Source organism: Erpetoichthys calabaricus, chromosome 11 (assembly GCF_900747795.2).
Source record: "Erpetoichthys calabaricus chromosome 11, fErpCal1.3, whole genome shotgun sequence".
NCBI classification, from domain to species: domain Eukaryota; kingdom Metazoa; phylum Chordata; class Cladistia; order Polypteriformes; family Polypteridae; genus Erpetoichthys; species Erpetoichthys calabaricus.
The window spans coordinates 76,049,747-76,067,410 of NC_041404.2; the positions used below are offsets into that span (position 1 = coordinate 76,049,747).

Below are 17,664 nucleotides of genomic sequence, written 5' to 3' on the forward strand. Positions count from 1 at the left end.
GGTTTTGGTACGTCAGATAGAGACAGCATGCATGCAATAAAGATAGCCTGCTCAGAAGAACATGCATTGAATTCTGTGTTTGTGTCTCCGACCAACAGATCACAAACCCAACATTTACACAATATTTAAGTTAAACCTGTGCGATAGCTATTCATACATCCAGTTTTTTGGAGCCTCGTCACACCTGCCATAAAGTTCTCTACACTGAACACACACCTGGGGACCCCTTACTGCGAGGGAGCAGCACTACCGCCTCACTACCGTGCATGTGTAATACCTGCTTTAATGCATTTCATCATGAAAATGATATCAAGTATTTATCTTAGCATTCTAAATTTTCAGAAAGCAGGAATATCATGAAGTGAATGGATTCTGTATGGTGATCGCTGTCTTCTCTTAATGCGGAGGAAGTCAGTTTAAGAAGCGTAGTGATTAACCACTGGGTCGGGGAACGTAACACAAAGCATATAATGTGCTGCATTAATTTATGACGGGGTAAATTAAGTAATTGATTAAACATTGATTTTAGGAAGAAGTTTAGTTTACGACATTCTACTTTAATTATGAAGTAAAATATGAGAATAAAGTGGAAATGTCGACTTTAATCTCATCATAAACGGTGAGAATAAAGTGGAAATGTTGACTTTGTTCTCGACATATAGTTTGTTTTTTTCTTCCCAGTATAGCTTAGCTTGAAGCAAGGTCCATATTAATGCAGTTTGCCTAAATGATGGTTCAGTTGGTAAAGATGTCATCACCAAGTTGCACTTGTTTTATTTTATTTTAATTTGGTGAATACTGTGTAATGCACCTGGGCTTGAAGTCTTGAAGTAATAGTGCAACTATCAGTAATAATACTATTATTTATTTTATTGTTATTATTTATTAGTTTAAATATTATGCAGTTTAATGATGATAAAGTTGTTTAAAAATGTCACTTTAACGTGTCAGTGGACAGAGATTGTTAACATTAACAGAAAGTGTAGTTGGTTTACAAAAAATATTTACTATTTATTCCTTTTCTAAGACATATTCGGTGCGATACAATTTTTGACAAGCACTTCTGGATATTTTACTAAGTCTAAATGCCTCTTTGTATGGTTGAAAATATGTTGTCAAAATTATAGTTTGTTTTTGCAAAATTTGTTCAATAAAAAGGTTCTATATTTTGACTGCATCTGTCATGCAATGTGATACCTTCTCCATTAGTGCCACCCCCTTGAAAACTATCACTTTATGGGGCAATGCAAAACTGTATTAATACTTGTATGCACATTAAAATGTTTTTTTTTGTACAATACTCTTGACAGTGGAATAGGTTATACTTAGCCAGTAATTGCAGTGGAAAATGTGGTTAACATCCACTCATGCATGGGGAAAAAAATACCGTCGAATACCGTGAAACTGAGATAATTTAGAAAAATACCGTGATATACAATTTTGGTCATACCGCCCACCCCTAATCTGAAGTGCTTTTTTTCATTTTCAAGAGTTCTAATAAATGCTCAGTGGAAGCCTTTGGATTCCATATAATTTCACAGACAGCTCTAATCCACAATAATTATTAAGCACACTTGCCACCAGACTTAGTTAATCTGGTCCTGATTCCCTTCAAATGCACCACAAGTAAATTCCAGGTGTTTCCACGTAAATTGCAAGCTTTTTTAGTTAGGTAGGTGATATGTCTTTTCTTATTCCACAGAAGCTTAAATAGATCAGATGTTTGGAGTCCAATGCATAAAGACAATTCAGTGAAGTTTCTAAAACCATTTCTAAGACTTCCCAAGGCATATAGATAATATTATCCTACTACCCACTGAATTATACTGTATGTACAATAATGCCATTAGCAATTTTATTTAGATATCCTACAACTTTTAAATGTTGCTTGATTCTTATTAAGAGGTATCACACAAAAATATGTCCTGTACCATTAGATTGCCAACATGTTAGCAGTGTTGACCCTGGATTGAGACAGATATGTGGTATGATGGGAATTCTGTCACGTAATTGACCACATATTACTATGAATCAGCAGGAACCAGGAAGCACTCAATGACACAAAGTTTTCCAGTCCTTTAATATTCCTTGTTTTGTGATCAATTTTTTATTTGATTTAAAAAATATATATATATATATATATATATATATATATATATATATATATATATATATATATATATATATATATATAAATCAGACTCCCAAAAAGGCAGCAATCCCGTTTTTTTTTTTTGTTTTTGTTTTTTGTTTTTGCTTGTAGCAGTGGGTTTTTAGCTATGATGTATTTAATATAGTCTTTGGTAAGGTACGATCAACTTTGATATGCTTTTCCAAATACAGGCCCACTACCCCTCTTGGACTGTTTTTTGGTGTCCCATTCTTAACAGATTACAGACATTGTCATACATGAAAATCTAACAAGGCTGCTGTTGCTGTTAAGCTGATGCTGATATGTTTGGCTCCCAACATTAAGCAGCATGGGAAATGCCTTGATTGCACACAACCGCACAAACACAGGTGCACAATACAATGGTACTCGCATTTCTGTTTTAACTTGAATGGCCTGCACATATAATGTTTGTACACTCATACTGACAACTGTATGAATGTCCCTGAGATGTGTTTCTTATGTACTGTGTAAGGTATGACATAGCATTTAATATATGGTGTGGTATATACATTGTTGGTATTGTATTATTGTCGCTAACATGTGGGGGATATGCAAGAATGAATGTTATTGTACTGGGCACACATGACAATAAACATGAATTTACTGGGAATTCCTTCTGATGCAATGGTCATGAGGGGAATTCTTACAGAAATATTAATGTTAAGAAGGAAGGCCCACTTTTGAAAGGCTAAAAATTATGAAAGTCCCCTCTGTCTGAATGAAAGTTAATGAGAAACAATCTCTGTGGAATTACAAATAATTAGGACTGAAAAACTTATGATTGTAGACCAAACGAATAATGAATGCTTATAAGGAAAATCTTCCAGTTTTACCTCCAATTATAAAAAAAATCCCTTCTGACTCACTAAAATCTGTAAGGGGAAACACCCTGCTGACACATAATGATTAAAACTGGGAGTTCTTCTGATTATATAAAGATAAAGAGGAACCCCTTTAGACTAGTTTAAGAATGTGCAGTAGAAGCCCTTGTGACTATTAAAATTAAGTAAAGTAACTCAATCATTATCCTTCATCCCTTACTTAAAAATTGGTTGTAAAAATTTTTAAACAAGATTAACCTATATCAGATGACAAAATAAGCTCTCCTTAAGTGACTACATTTACTCACCTACTCACGAGTAATGTATCCAATGACATTTTTCCCCAAGACAGTTAACAAACCTTAATTAGTAATGCTGGGGAATGTTTTATTATTCTACAACCTAGGATAATCACATAACCAATAGAAATGCTGGAATGTACAATTTTAACAATACAGTGACTATCTGAAGTTTGCCCTCTGTTGTTCTTATCATAAAGCTGTACTTCTTTAGAGTAGCAAGTATGACACAAAATCTGTGGATCAAGCAGTCAGAAAGCCAGATCTGAGCTGAGGATTTACCCCTTCTTTGATCCATGCAAATTGTTGCAACGGCTGCATTTACATCCATCTTGAACACAGCTGCTCCCACAGAGAGCCTTGAAGGTAAAAAATATCCACAATAATTCTTAGGCTTAATTCTCTTTAATTTGAATATGACTGCCACCATGTGGGTGTAAATTGCTATGACACTTTTACTCTGAAGAAGTTTAGAGATGTCAGCAGTGCCCCTCTGTGGCTATTTACAGCAATAAAACAAGCAAGAGACCAACAGAAACAAACAACACAGTTTGTTAGAATCAGGTAAACTTTTATTTACTGTATTTTTGAAGAAATAATTAAGCTCATTAAGCTTAGTGACGTAAATTCTGGCATAATTAATTCATTTTCTTATTATTATACAGAATTCAGCATTTTATAAAGAAGCTTAAACAGTACACATTTAATATTAATTTTAACTCTTTTATATACAAAGTCAGTTAAGGGAACTTCAAAAGGAAAAGCAATACACAGGTATCGGGTATACAGTACAGTCAATGCCAAACTCACTGCAAAAATGTCCTTCCACTTTTTAATAGGGCAAAGCCTATCCAGAATATTTAGGATTGGCCAACATGAGAGAGGCATTTACAGGGTTATGCAATTGCATCAAAGTGTCCCTGAAGTGTGGAGCTGGAGTCAAACAGAGGTTGCTTGATTTGTCTATGCTGCTGGATGTTCAAACAGAAATGGCAAAAGGCTAAGAATTAGTAGCATTTGAAGGGGCAGCTATTTTTTAGTGATGATCTAAACAACAAGCTGAGGAGAGAGATGCTGTGCAGCCTGCATAGGCTATGTTAAACTAGAAGATTCTTGAGCTGTAGCCATTGTTCTAGCACTCTTTGCAATAATCAAATGGGTAAACTTCAAACTTGGGTTTATACTCAAGTGTTACATTGTCAGAAATGACATCACATTGGTCTGATCAGCAATTCAATAAACAGTAAATTTCACTGCAGCAAAAATGCTTTTTGTTGCAGACTTTAAATGAAAACATGGGGAGGGAAATTCACTCATGCTTCCACAAGAAGAGCTGTTGTCTTGTTCAACAATATCTAGTTTAGCAAGAAAAGGAAAAAGTGGACATTTAACCATTTATTTGAAACATACCAACAGTTGCTTAATTTATTTAGAAAGGCTAGTCTACCATAACTGGCCTATGGTGAGAACAAAGTGACCTGTAAACAAAATCCTCAATGTCAGAAGTTTTATTTCAATCCTTTTTTCTACAACAAACAAAGTCTTCCCGTTAACTGCTTCTCATTGGATGTGTCTACTAATCTATGTTTTGAATTTCTGATTTTTTTTACAAAAAAATTCATTCAATTTACTACATTTTTGCAAAATGTAATGTTTCCTCCTCCATTCAATTCACACTTACTACAAACTACTTCTCTGTTTTTGCCCCAGATAATGCAGATCAAATTATTCATAGGTCTATTGTCACATGTAATTAAATCCAACACATCCGCTTTTGTCATGTTATATCATGTATCTCTTGCCTAATTCCCTTGTTGCTGAAATTATTAATGCAATGCTTCATTCTGGCATTGTCCCATCTAGATTTAAAACTGCAGTCGTCACCCCTGTTCTCAAAAAAACTGGACACAGCCTGGGACATTAAAAAATGTATAAGCCCATCACCAATCTGCCTTTTCTTGCCAATATCCTTGAGCACACAGTAACCAGGCAGATTCAATCACGTATGATTTCACACTAAACACAACATAGAAAATGTTTTAGCTTAGATACTGAATGACCTGCTAGTAATCACTGGTTATTTAAATGTCTTCATAATCCTAGACCAAATAACTTCCTTTCATACAATTTGATTCAACACAATTTTGAAAAACATGGAAGCACCCTTTGTGTATTATTGGCACTCCTCTGGCCTGGTTTAAATCATATATCTATCTATCAGGCAGGAAAAAGCTTGTCTCCATAGGCGTTTTTAGATCTGGTTCTGCTTCTCTTACTCATGGTGTTCCACAAGGCTCAGTATTGGATCTGATACTGTTTAAACATTCATACACTTCTCTTCCTCTTGGCTACATTGGGATTAATAAAGTATCTATCTATCTATCTATCTATCTATCTATCTATCTATCTATCTAAATGTATCGCTATTATGGTGTAACTGTTCATTGTTTTTCATATGACACACAAATCAACATTCATACCAAACCCTTCCATACATTACTCCCCAGCTAATTTATTTTGTTGTTTAAGTAAAATCAACATCTGGATGACAATCTAATTTTTTCAGTAGTGAAAGGACTGAAGTGCTTCTGATAGTCATCTCAAACTTTCTTAGGGATGTTGAATATCAATATCTATTAAAAGGCTTTATCACACAGCCCTCCACAGAGGTGAGTAATCTTGGTGTAATCATAGACTCTACTCTTTCTTTATGAATTTAACATCATTAACATCACTAAGCCAGTTTTCTTTCATTTAAAAAAAATTAGCCAAGCTCTTCCCATTCCTGATGCCATTTTGTTACAATTCACATGGAATATTATAATGCTGTTCTGCTTGGTGTTTCATCCCTTGGAGTCTACTGCTGAAAATGTTACTCACACTAAACTCTGTGAACACAGTACTCCTACACTTCAGCAACTTCACTGGCTCCCAAGAGGTTTTTACTCATCATTAAGTTCCATCACTGTCTCTTATGTATCTTAGCAGTCTCTCACCCAGTCATGCAACATATTTCCTCTACTCCTTAGAGTCCCATCTCCTCTAAGTACCTACTTCTAGACTTTGCTCCATGTGGGACCACACATACAGTAGCTCTAGAATGCATTACCTTTTGGATTTCCTGTGTTTACAACTTAAAGTTCCTTCAAAAGGCAATTTAAGGCAACTTACTCTTGTTCTAATTGCCACTTCTTTGTTTAATGAATGGTAATATTACATACATGTAAATGTATATTTTTACTCTCAGTATTATATATATTAATCTCTCTTGTTTTGTAGTTTATGGTGCTTGTTTTTATTCTTTATTCAGTTTGATACAGTGTCCTTGGTTACGCTCAAAGGCACTTTTAAATTACATTTACTATTATTACTATTATTATTATTACATAAAGACAGGCTTGTCTAAACATATTTGACAAAGATGATCTTGACACTTGTGTCAGTTGCAAGGTGAACTAAGCACTTGTAGTCAGCCTGGTTCAAATATCTGTCAGGGTAACCAATGGACACACAATAAACTTTTAAAGTAGCTAGCCTGAGATGATTTCTGGGAACAAAACTGTTTAATAAATGGAGACAGTATTGTTGTGGAAAAGATATACTTCAAACACAATTTAGTCTGAGATATTTTGAGGTTTTGTTATATTGAGTTCAGCCAAACATAGTGAACATAGAACTTTAGTTTAATCACATCCCAATAAGGACTGTGACGATAACAATCCAGGATAGCCTGTGTCAAACTGAACTGAGAATCCATGTAGACATTAAACTCATACTATGAGTTTAAGCTATCTATAACTGTGTAGCCAGGCTTAGCAAGCCCCCAAATCAAAGAAACCAAACAGTTCTGAAGGTTTCCATTCTATAAAGTTCAGCATGCCTAATCAGTTACCAAATATCAATGAAACCATTCCACTTTATGTTACAGGGAAAGGTGAGGAAGTAAGAGTGACACTCTTACAGGACAAAATGTCAGCTTTCACTTTGTGCATTAAGCACACTTTTGTAAAACCCATTTTGAAATCCAGACTCTCATGATCTCAAAAAATAAATAAATAAATAAAAGCAGAATTTTTAGATTAATGTAATGTGGACCCATTAGTGCCACATGGATTTGGCCATTTGGGGGCTGCTTTCTCACATTAACCTGTAGTATGTCTATAAGATCACCTTGACTGAATCACATAGTCTTCTAATCAAAAGGAAACCACTTGAAATACTACTTACATAAATTCATTTCTTAGATTTCTTGCTCCTTAAAGCACTGCAGCAAATTAAGTAAAAATGTGTAAAGGTACTTTACTGCCTCAAATGCTTAAACTGGTAGTGGGTCAAATGCAAATATATGATGAAGAATAAATTTTACATTATATTTATGAATGCAATTGATCAACGTGTTAATATCAAAGGTGCCATTAGAATTATAACATGTTCTACTCCTTTAGCTCCTCCATTTAGAGCAAAAAGGGAAAAATAAAATCTGCTTGGATCATCACATTCGTTCTAATGTCCTATACTATGCCACCACTACTGATTCTGCCTATGAATGAAAGACCTGGAATCTTTTCAGACCATTTGATACATACTAGGGTTGTTTCAGTGTGTAAACAAAGGATCACTTTTATAGTAATATCCTACTTCTGTTCTATTATTAATGTAACAAGCACTGGTAGAATGTATAATTTGCTAATATAAAAAGAAGAAGTTTTTTACCAGCTAAGAATAAACAATGTAAAGAAAAAAGGTAGGAATAATGTGACTAACTACTGAAGGGGGTGGAGTCACCATCAAAAATAAAAGATAAACAAATAATGACAACATTTGAAGCTAACAAATATTCCACAAATAAATATTTCTATGTTAAAAATAGAAAGGGTAAAACATTAACGGTGAACACTAAACACCAAAAACAAGCACAAATCCTGTTTCAAACACATCTAGACTGGCAAAAAAGTAAACAAAAGATAATATAAGTAGACTTTTGATCCATATATATTGTAAATGAATCCAGTTGTGAACAAATGAATAGAAGTTTTACACATAATTTTAAAATAAATTTCATTAAAATACAAGAAAAGCAGAACTTTGCACAAATAAAAGCCATAGACATTAATATATATATGTTGTAATGTACACAGTTCATTTAACCTCGGGATAAAGCTTTGTAGATGTCATCTGTTCCACAAATGAACTAGATACTAAACTTCAAAATGCACACAACTGGAGAAACCTAGACTAAACAACAGTATGTGCATTTTGATTATACTGGCAAAGTACATTACACCATCTTACACAAACTGCAAAGAGAGTGGCATTAGTGGAACTAGTCCAATGAATATAAAGAATATATTCATTAGTCAGTGATCATGATAGTTATAGCGATACCAAACTCAGAACAGAATGTTCTAAATGGGGATATTGAATTCTATAAGAAACCCAGTAAAAGAGTCTAGATATTTTAGAAATTTATACTGGAGTCTACCAACAACCGTTAGTACCTGACTCTGCTAGGAACAACTCAATCAAAGATATCACAGTGCCATAGTTGGTCCTTAGGACCAAAAATAAGAACCACTGTACAACACAGCAATAGTGTACTTTGCTAGAAATAATTCAGTCAGCAATATCCAGACTCTGTTTTAAGCAATCTAGTCTGAGATGCCCGACTCAGATCAAACTGCACAAGTTCTGATTTTGTTAAGGGATACTGGACTGTAATGTATACAATGTTCTAGTCTGAGATTCTGGACTCTTTAGAGATGCTCCAGCAAGAAATCAGCAATTCTAACAGGAACATGTTTTTTTATAAAAATAGATCTTATACACAAGGAATGAGATTAATATCAGACAGCTTTCACTCTATGATACGCAGATCTTCCAGAGAAAACCTAGTCATTCTTAATGGACTCAGTTCGACATCCTCTTCTATGAAATGATAGATCTTTTCACAGAAATGCTTATTAGAGTTAACTGTAGTCAAAGGTTCTGTATTTTGGTCTGAGACAAATTGGACAAAGATACTGCATGTTACAATAACAAAGGGCATAGAGATTTTCAAGACCAGGGGTCTTAAACTCAGGTTCTGGAGGGCAGCAGTGGCTGCTCGATTTCATTTCAGTCACTTTTTAAATTAATATCCAGTACTACTTGTAATTAAATGTTTTGCTGCCTTAATTTCAATTGACTCACTTTTTAAGAATGGATTTTTTTCACCTTAACCAGTCGACAGTAAAGATTAAGTATTGAATTGTTCCACATCAAAATATGTGGATGATATTTTTTAGAAAAAGAAAATAAACAATATCAGAAAAATGTTTGATGTGTCAGAGTGATTGCACCATTAAAAAACGTAATGAAATAAAGTAACATTTATCACTAACAGCAAAAATTGGGCTATAAATTATAAAACTGATAGTAGAGGAAAAACTTCGTGCCACCGTGGTGCCCCAGAAATTGAATATGAGACTCCTGATCCAAATGTGTTTTTGACCTAGGGCAGCTCAGAACCCTTTGTTAGCTGGAAGGCTGTTATGGAAAAAATGATCAATTTAGCTTTCCAAATCTTCAGAAGAAAGTCGATTAAAATCAAGTCAACAAAGTTGGTTCCATTACAGCACTAATTGGCTACTAATTATGGACGTGGCTGCATGTAAACAAACTAAATGCAGGCTAAACGGAACCTAGTTTTAGACTAAGACAATGGCCTCTACTAGTAAGAAAAAATAAGAGTTAGTTTGAAAGATCTAGAAGGAGATACTGGGTTCTGTTAAGAAGCACTCTAGTATGACATACAGTATCTGTCATAGTTACAGAAGCTTTAAGTTGGATTCTGCTAAGAGGCACTCTGGACAAATATAAATATCTCTAACTCGAATCAGATCAAACAGGCAGAGCTTGAATGCCAATCTCTCTCTGAGATGTTCTAGTCAAGACAAAATATACTGCTTGAGATATTTCTATCAGGCATACTAGGGCCAATCAGAGATTAAACACCTTTTAAAATTTCTAGGGTGTTCATTGATATTTTTAAAATGAGGTATATTTTGAATCTTTAACTTATTTAACAGGACAATCAAGTGCATACTATTATTATATAAATTTGTCCACCCAGAAAGCACAGATTTTTAAAAATTTCTCAAATATATTGCACAGGGAAAATATAGAGTTGGGAACATAGAATACATTTATCTGGAAGTAGACCTTCAGATGCACAAATCAGATCTGTTATTAATAATTAGAAACAATGGTAAAGAAAACCTTTGTAAAGAAAAATGTCAAAGTGTTTCTAAGTGCATTGAGAAAGGAATATGTTAAATTCATTTCTAACAAATCTTCAGCAAATATTTTTGTATTACAAAACACAAACAATGTAGTTTTGGTGCTCCACCTGTGGCTTGGACTTTATCTGCCATTTTCCTGTTGATTCCATCAGAGTGTCTGTGGATAGCGTGCTCTCCTCCCTGGGAAACAGATGTCACTGTACACAGGTCACTTGTTAAGAATCCTATTAAAACCCTGTATCTGTGCGCCACCAATATGCAGCCAAAAGCAACTTGAGGATCTCGGCTCACACGACGCTGCTCCTGCTGCTTTTGTTGTTTTCTTTCAGCTCAAAGACAGATGATACACGGTTTGATTCAATTGATCTTCATCAAAAATACGTCTGCTTGCAAAGATAGCTAGCATGTGTTCTGTTGACTTTTACTTTTGTATGCAAAAGAAATATTACTTTCTTCCTTCAGTGCCTCCTAATATTAATAATGATCATTTCTTACAAATCTTGATTCACAGCCAACAGATGCATTTTAACCTCACTCGGTATATCACTGGTAGGCACAATACAGTAGGCAGTCAAGAGAATAAGCCAGAAGAATGAGAGAGGAAAAATGCTTTCCATGCCAGTTAGCATATACTGTATGTATTACTAAGTGGGGTGGGCTACTGAAAGGTATAGCCACCTGAGCTGGACATGAGTAAACAGGTAAGTCTTTTGTGCCTCTATCCTGAGAAGATCATATGAAAATAAGTAAAGCAAAGCAACAAGAGAATTTTTAAAACTGGTTCATTAACTGTCAGGATGAGCGAAAAGGAAACAGAAAGAAAGTAGCTTTAAACGTGTCTGGATTTCCACTGCAGAGACATCCAACATTTAGTATCCAGAGCACAATTCAGCTAAAAGAACTCTTCCCAGGATTTCAGTTAAGAAATTTGTTTTAGGAAGGCTGCACTAAGGTTCCATGTGGTTCTTCAAATGCTGACCCATCACAAGAGTGCACCTAAAATTCCTTTGTTGACCATATTTCTACCCATTTCAGTGACACCTGCGTTTTTCGCTGTGCACAATATGTGTTTCTGTTAAACCCAGTTACTACTTTTTAATGAACAGTAATGACTCACGAAACTGCTGAAGCCGGTTTGTGACTTTATACAACTCAAGTCTTCTGCAGTGTTGCTTACAACTAGGAGAGGAAGTGTTTTTTTTTTTTGGCTGTTGCATTTTGATGAAAGCAAACTCTGATTCCTGGTTCCTACTGCCGAGTTTCTTAGTTCATGCACTGCATCCAAGCTCAGTCCTGTGCATGTGACAATAGGATGCACAAAAACAAACTTCTTTTGTCGCTGGTATATTTATTTATTTGTTTTTGTTAACATGTCTAGAAAATCAATTCAATTTTGAGGTTTTGGTTCACTTTGGATAAGAACACAATGACAAATTATCAGGCAGCTGCATCCTCCACCACTTTGTAAGTTTTAACTGCTTTTTGTTGGACCAAACCATTTGTTTTCCAGTCTCTCTGCTTGCTTTCCAGAAATGCCTATTAGCCACTTTCATTCATCATCTTGTTTAGCTCCACTTGGACTGTATTTGATATAAGTTTCAGATAATTTAAAGCCATATCTACCCTTCTTACATGTTTGTAGTACGCTGTGTCAAAGTGCCTGGTATCCAATATATATTTTTACACCTTTCCAGTCATTTACTGCTACTGAAATTAAAATGAGAGGAATTCCTCCCCAGGGTTACTGGACAAAAGACTCCTCTTTGGTATATCTTCAGTGTATATTTTTCAGTCATTTATCATTAACAATATATAAAGTGCTACTTCTAAATTGTAATACCTGACCATTCCCCAAAATGCACATGTGAGACATGCAGAAGGGAAAATTTCACATGAGAGCAAAGAGTTATAATAAATGAGCCAGACTTCTACTGCATTGTATCCACACAGCTGCGGCTATGGTTAGCATCTCTCATTCAGGGCCGACATCTCATACAGCCTGATCACCACATCATACACTGCAGTCAGATCTCACAGAGAACAACAAAAGGCTCTTAGAGAGCTCACCGGGTCACTTCTCTCATGATGGTTGTAGGTCCCTGAGTAGAGCAGGGTCATTTCTGGTTAGAAGGTCTCATTCTGTAGTCAGCTCATAGTGTGCTGATAGGGTTGGGTGTGGCTATCACCTTACACCATGTGGCAAGATATGGAGGAGCTCAGCAGGGTAAGTCTATATACTTTTCTCATCTAGTTGTTAGATCTCAAAATTTTAATTAAGGGACAGTTATCACTCTTTTGCCCTTTGTTCGAATCTCAGGGAGCTCATCTGGTGGAGTTTGCTCATATTTCTCACCCAGTAGGTCAAAAGTCAAAATTTTCAGACGGTCAGGTGTGATTATCACATCTTACCCAGTATTCAGATCTCAGGGAGCTCTGTTGGTCAATTCTGCTCACACTTCTCACTTTGTAGTCAGACTGTGGATAGTGTTCTGGTTAGTAATGATGTCAGGTCCCAGAGAACTCAGCAGGCAAGTACTGGTCAGTGCATCTCACACTAGTCAGATCTCACAGAGCACATTGAAGATAGCCAACATGTCCAATGAGACATTTGCTGTTACAATGCAGACTTTTTCTCATCATCTCATATGTTATGAGGAAGCTGCCTTTCTGAGTCATTCAGAGTTCTTCCTTTCATGGATATTAGCAAATACAATGTAATTGCACCACCTTAAGAAGATGCAGGGTTCAGGATTTTTTACCTACCACTCCCTAAACTCATCATGCGATGATCATATGAAGAAAGTAAGTAGACAAGACTGCCTTGAGGTTGATTCCTTCCGAAATATGCTATAACTTCATTTCACTTTTGTGACTGTTGATGAAACATGGAGCATCATTATTGTTTTCGCTTCAGGTATGGCTTAATTTGGATTTGTTCTCTAAGATGTTGGCGCAGGAAGTCAAAGTCTGCAGCAAACTCATCCTGCATCTCTTTCTGAAGGGATTCTGTGAATCAAAGCTCCAGGTTACCTGGAAGAGGGACTACTGCACTCAGAAGCGGGACAACAAAACTGATGAGCAACCTCATCATCTTCATCTTCTCTGATAGAGTAACAGAGAAAGGAAAGAAGAGAAAAAAATCAGAAAGAAGCAGCAGACAAACAAAAGCAGCACCACAGAGGGAGACATAAAGAATGAAACAAAAGAAACACAGGGAGAAAGATACAGTAAGAACTTGGAACCCCTCTCATGTAGATTTGAGTCAGAGCAGAACATAAATACCATGTTTAATGTCAGAGGCAGCAGCAGCTGTATTCAGTGTGAAACCCTTAATGCAGAATTTTAAATAAATTATGCAGTGCTTAAAACTGTGGGATATGATCGGGGGCAGTGACTGAAACTGCTGACATAAAAGACTAATATTATTCAGTATTATAGTAGATGGTGTGTTTTCTTCAGATAGAAAGGAATAGAAAAATACACCTGCAACTGCATTAGGCAGGCTGCAGACAGATGGCACTGCAATACATGACGATGATGCCAGAAGACCTGCATTACTGCAGGGAGGAGCTAATGGACATCCCCAGTGGATTGAGAGTGCCTGATCCAGCATTGCTATCCTTCCAGCTGTTCTCCTTCTTTTCACCTCGGTAGAGGTACGAGTAAGGGAGAAATAAATCAGGTGTTGAGTACAGAAAGGAAAAATTCGGGAACTGAGAGGAACCTTTTAACATAAGTCAAAAACTGCACTGTTTCTGATTTTTAATTAGCTCTAAGTCAGGAAAAAGAAAGAGAAAGGCCACAGTAACCAGCTATACTGTAGGCACAAGTGTGTGTTTACAAAGCAATATAAAAAGTTCATGTCAGAGGTGACATGCCAGTGAGTTGACAGGGATGTGAGGCATCAGTAAGTGACCATATCACAAAATGATCAGATTAGTGTCTTCCAACTGCACAGAGTATCAGTCATATCAGTTCACTTCATTAAAGAATCTATAACGTAAAACTCAAAAGTTTCTTCTTTGAAAAAAAAAATCCCTTACACAAAAAGAACTCAGGTGACTAAAATGATAGCACATAAAAGATTAAGAGTATGACAGTCTGTGCTTGTCTGACGCAATGCCTGTCACCTAGGACAAAAGAATTCTGTCTTTCTACTGCCTCACAGATTTAAGTCAAAGCCCAGAAGATCTTTAATCCCAGCATGCATTCTGGCATGAAACAGAGCACAGCTGGGTTCAAAGAGAGCATGTCTATCATGCGAGTTAAGCGCTTCCAACAGGAAGATAACAAAAGATGTATACCGACAGATAGCCAATCAAAACATTTGGAATAAATTAATAAAGTGTTTCATTTTACAGCATTTATCTAATACGAACAAGGGAAGAGGGAATACACATGGCAAGAGCAGAGACATGCATAAGGCCAAAAGGATTGTAAATAGCTAGAAGAGAGTTACAACTTATTTCTATAGTAAATGCAATTTATTTAGATATTTAAAGCTAAAAAGAAAGTAACCTATTTGAAAAACAGGTTTACTAGTAGCAGCTAACACTACTGAGAGCAGTAATAGTGCTACATATTAACAGCTCATATATTTTCAAAATGTATCCAATCCAGGGTGAGTGAGTTGGAGCCCGTTCTAGCAACACTGGTCACAAGTAAACCATTGGGCCCAATCACACACACACACTCACCCATACTCCCTCATTTGGGAGTCAGTTTACAGACGCTTTGGAGACAGGTTTGGGAAGACAGCTGCTCTTCTGCTCTGCATTTAAGGTAAACTCTGCTTTGTACCCACATCCCAAGGGAAAAGGTGAATATGACAGATAGAAGATTCCAGGTATATCTGTAAAATGTTTATTAGGGAGTTTTGGGAATGGGAGTGTAACACAGCTCTTTTTACAATGGGCATGTTGGCAGGGCATTAGGCAATCATAGTGCTGTGAACTGCTTTCATATTTGGAGAAGTATTCTGAAGATATGATTAAAACAATTCATTTTCTTTTTCTGGCTAGCTTCTAGCACCATCACAGACTCAATCCATTATTTTCATTGGCATTCTTTGCAAGTCCTTAGAAGAGTACATGCAAACTAAACTCTTGATTGAGTGCCATCTCACTACTGTACATTTCACTAGAAATCTTTTTTGTCAGAATGTCCAAATAAGCTAAATGACTTTACTCTAAATAGTTGAATATAACCTAAGCCACCATAAAATAATTTTGAAATTTAATGTGAAAGCAGAACCTATGTAACTCTTCGTAATGCTAATATCAATTTAGTCTCATCTTCTTTCACTAAATTTTTGCAAATAAAAAACAAGTAAGGTGGCTGTTATGAATTTGGCAGGAAAAAGGGTGTCACTAAGTCCCATCAGCCACACCCATCTGAAAAAAGAGAACCTTTTAACCATGCCAAGGGCCCTTGCACTATGCCAACCAAAATGTACCTTACCACCATTCCATGTGTGAAATGACATAAAGCACAAAGCGATGGCAGAAGAAACACAATGTGGGGAATGGAAATGCTTCATGTTTAGTATAATGTTACGGCACTATCTATTCATTATTATTATTATTATTATTATTGTTGTTGTTGTTGTTATTATTGTTGTTGTTATTATTAATTATTACTATTATTATTATTATTATTTTTAGTGCAAGTCATTTTTCCTGGTCATCTAGTATTTTATTCTATATACTTGAAAGTGTACTGAATTCCACTTTGTTCTTTTAAGGGTTTAGTAAGTTTTACAATTAATTAGTTTGGTAATTTGTTTTTTTAATTTTATTCATAATGCCATCTTGTGTTTTCCAGGACACCACCATTTTGTGGAAAAACCAAGAAGATGTGGAATGTGGATGGTTGAAAATTGTGGCTTGTGATGTTATTTGTGAGAAATTATTTAAGCCGGCAACGCACTATTGTGGATATTTCTCAAAGATTTCTTTCCTGCACTCAATTTAAGAAATAATTGCTAATGATTTTTTTGGCTATGATTTTTCAACTTTAACCTTTGTTTTGTCTTTAGGTTTTGACTCCAGGTTTTTGTTTTATTTTAGGGAAATAATATTTTATGTTGCTGACTACAAGCTGCTGGTTTTCATTCAAGATTTAGGTACTTGGCTTAGTTTTCTTTACTCAGCTGTTGAATTATTAATTGTAACTTTCATCTCCCATTGTTTTTTCAAAACTCTATCTTTCAATTCTTTTTCTGCCATAGCAGAACACATAATGATTTGTGGCTTTATAAAATAAGTAATTCAAGCACATAACTTCCAAAGACCACACTGTCCACTTATTGTGAACATTTTCAAGTAGATTGCAGTTTTGTGTGATGATTTATGATTTCGGACCTGTGGGATTCTATTTTGCATATTTGTGTATTAACAGTATTTTGCACATGTTTATTTTTACCAATATCAATTTGATGACAACAGTATGCAGTTTTTGTGCTTGTTGTTTATAAAAAATAATACATGTTAATGACCACATGAGCACAGGAGTTATCATGCATGACATCATCATGCTGTCCCTTCGAAAACGGGGTGGCACTGTAACACATGTGTGCATTACTGGATTCTTTCTAGAAAACTTTTGTAGCTCAGTTTGGGGAAATAACATCTAGTTTGTGAAAGAAACTTTTTGCTTGCTCTCTTTTGACTTCAGATTTTTTTTCTGTGTATTGGGTTTTAACGGACAGGTACTTTTTACTTTGTGTGTGTTTTTTTTTCTTCTTGTCTAAAATTCACAACTGAAGGCTTGACGCCATTCATCTGATCTCCTTTTGTTTGCTCTTACTTCCCTGTCTTCTCTGATGAGAGAACTGAAGTACTTGGTCTAGACAAAGTCTTTTCTTAAATTTCCTCAGTGTAAGGGCCTTTCTCTGGTATTCTGACTGTTTTTTTTTATTTCTAGGTGGTCAGTTTATGTTCTCCTGTTCTTCAGTATAAGATTGTCGCCTGCCTCTTTAATCTTGATTACTGCCAGTCCAATATGGTTTCATCTCTCTCCGAAAATTTGGAGAATATGTGCTTTCAAGCATTTACATTATATACGAGGGGGGACCCAAAAATAACCGGAAA

At 35.5% G+C, this 17,664-nt stretch overlaps 1 protein-coding gene across 3 annotated transcripts in view; it reads right to left on the reverse strand.

Annotated features, from left to right (window-relative positions):
* The window catches only part of iqsec2b (IQ motif and Sec7 domain ArfGEF 2b), a 398,254-nt gene that overhangs the window by 172,128 nt on the left and 208,462 nt on the right, over positions 1 to 17,664 (reverse strand). The gene's annotated exons all lie outside the window — the stretch shown is intronic.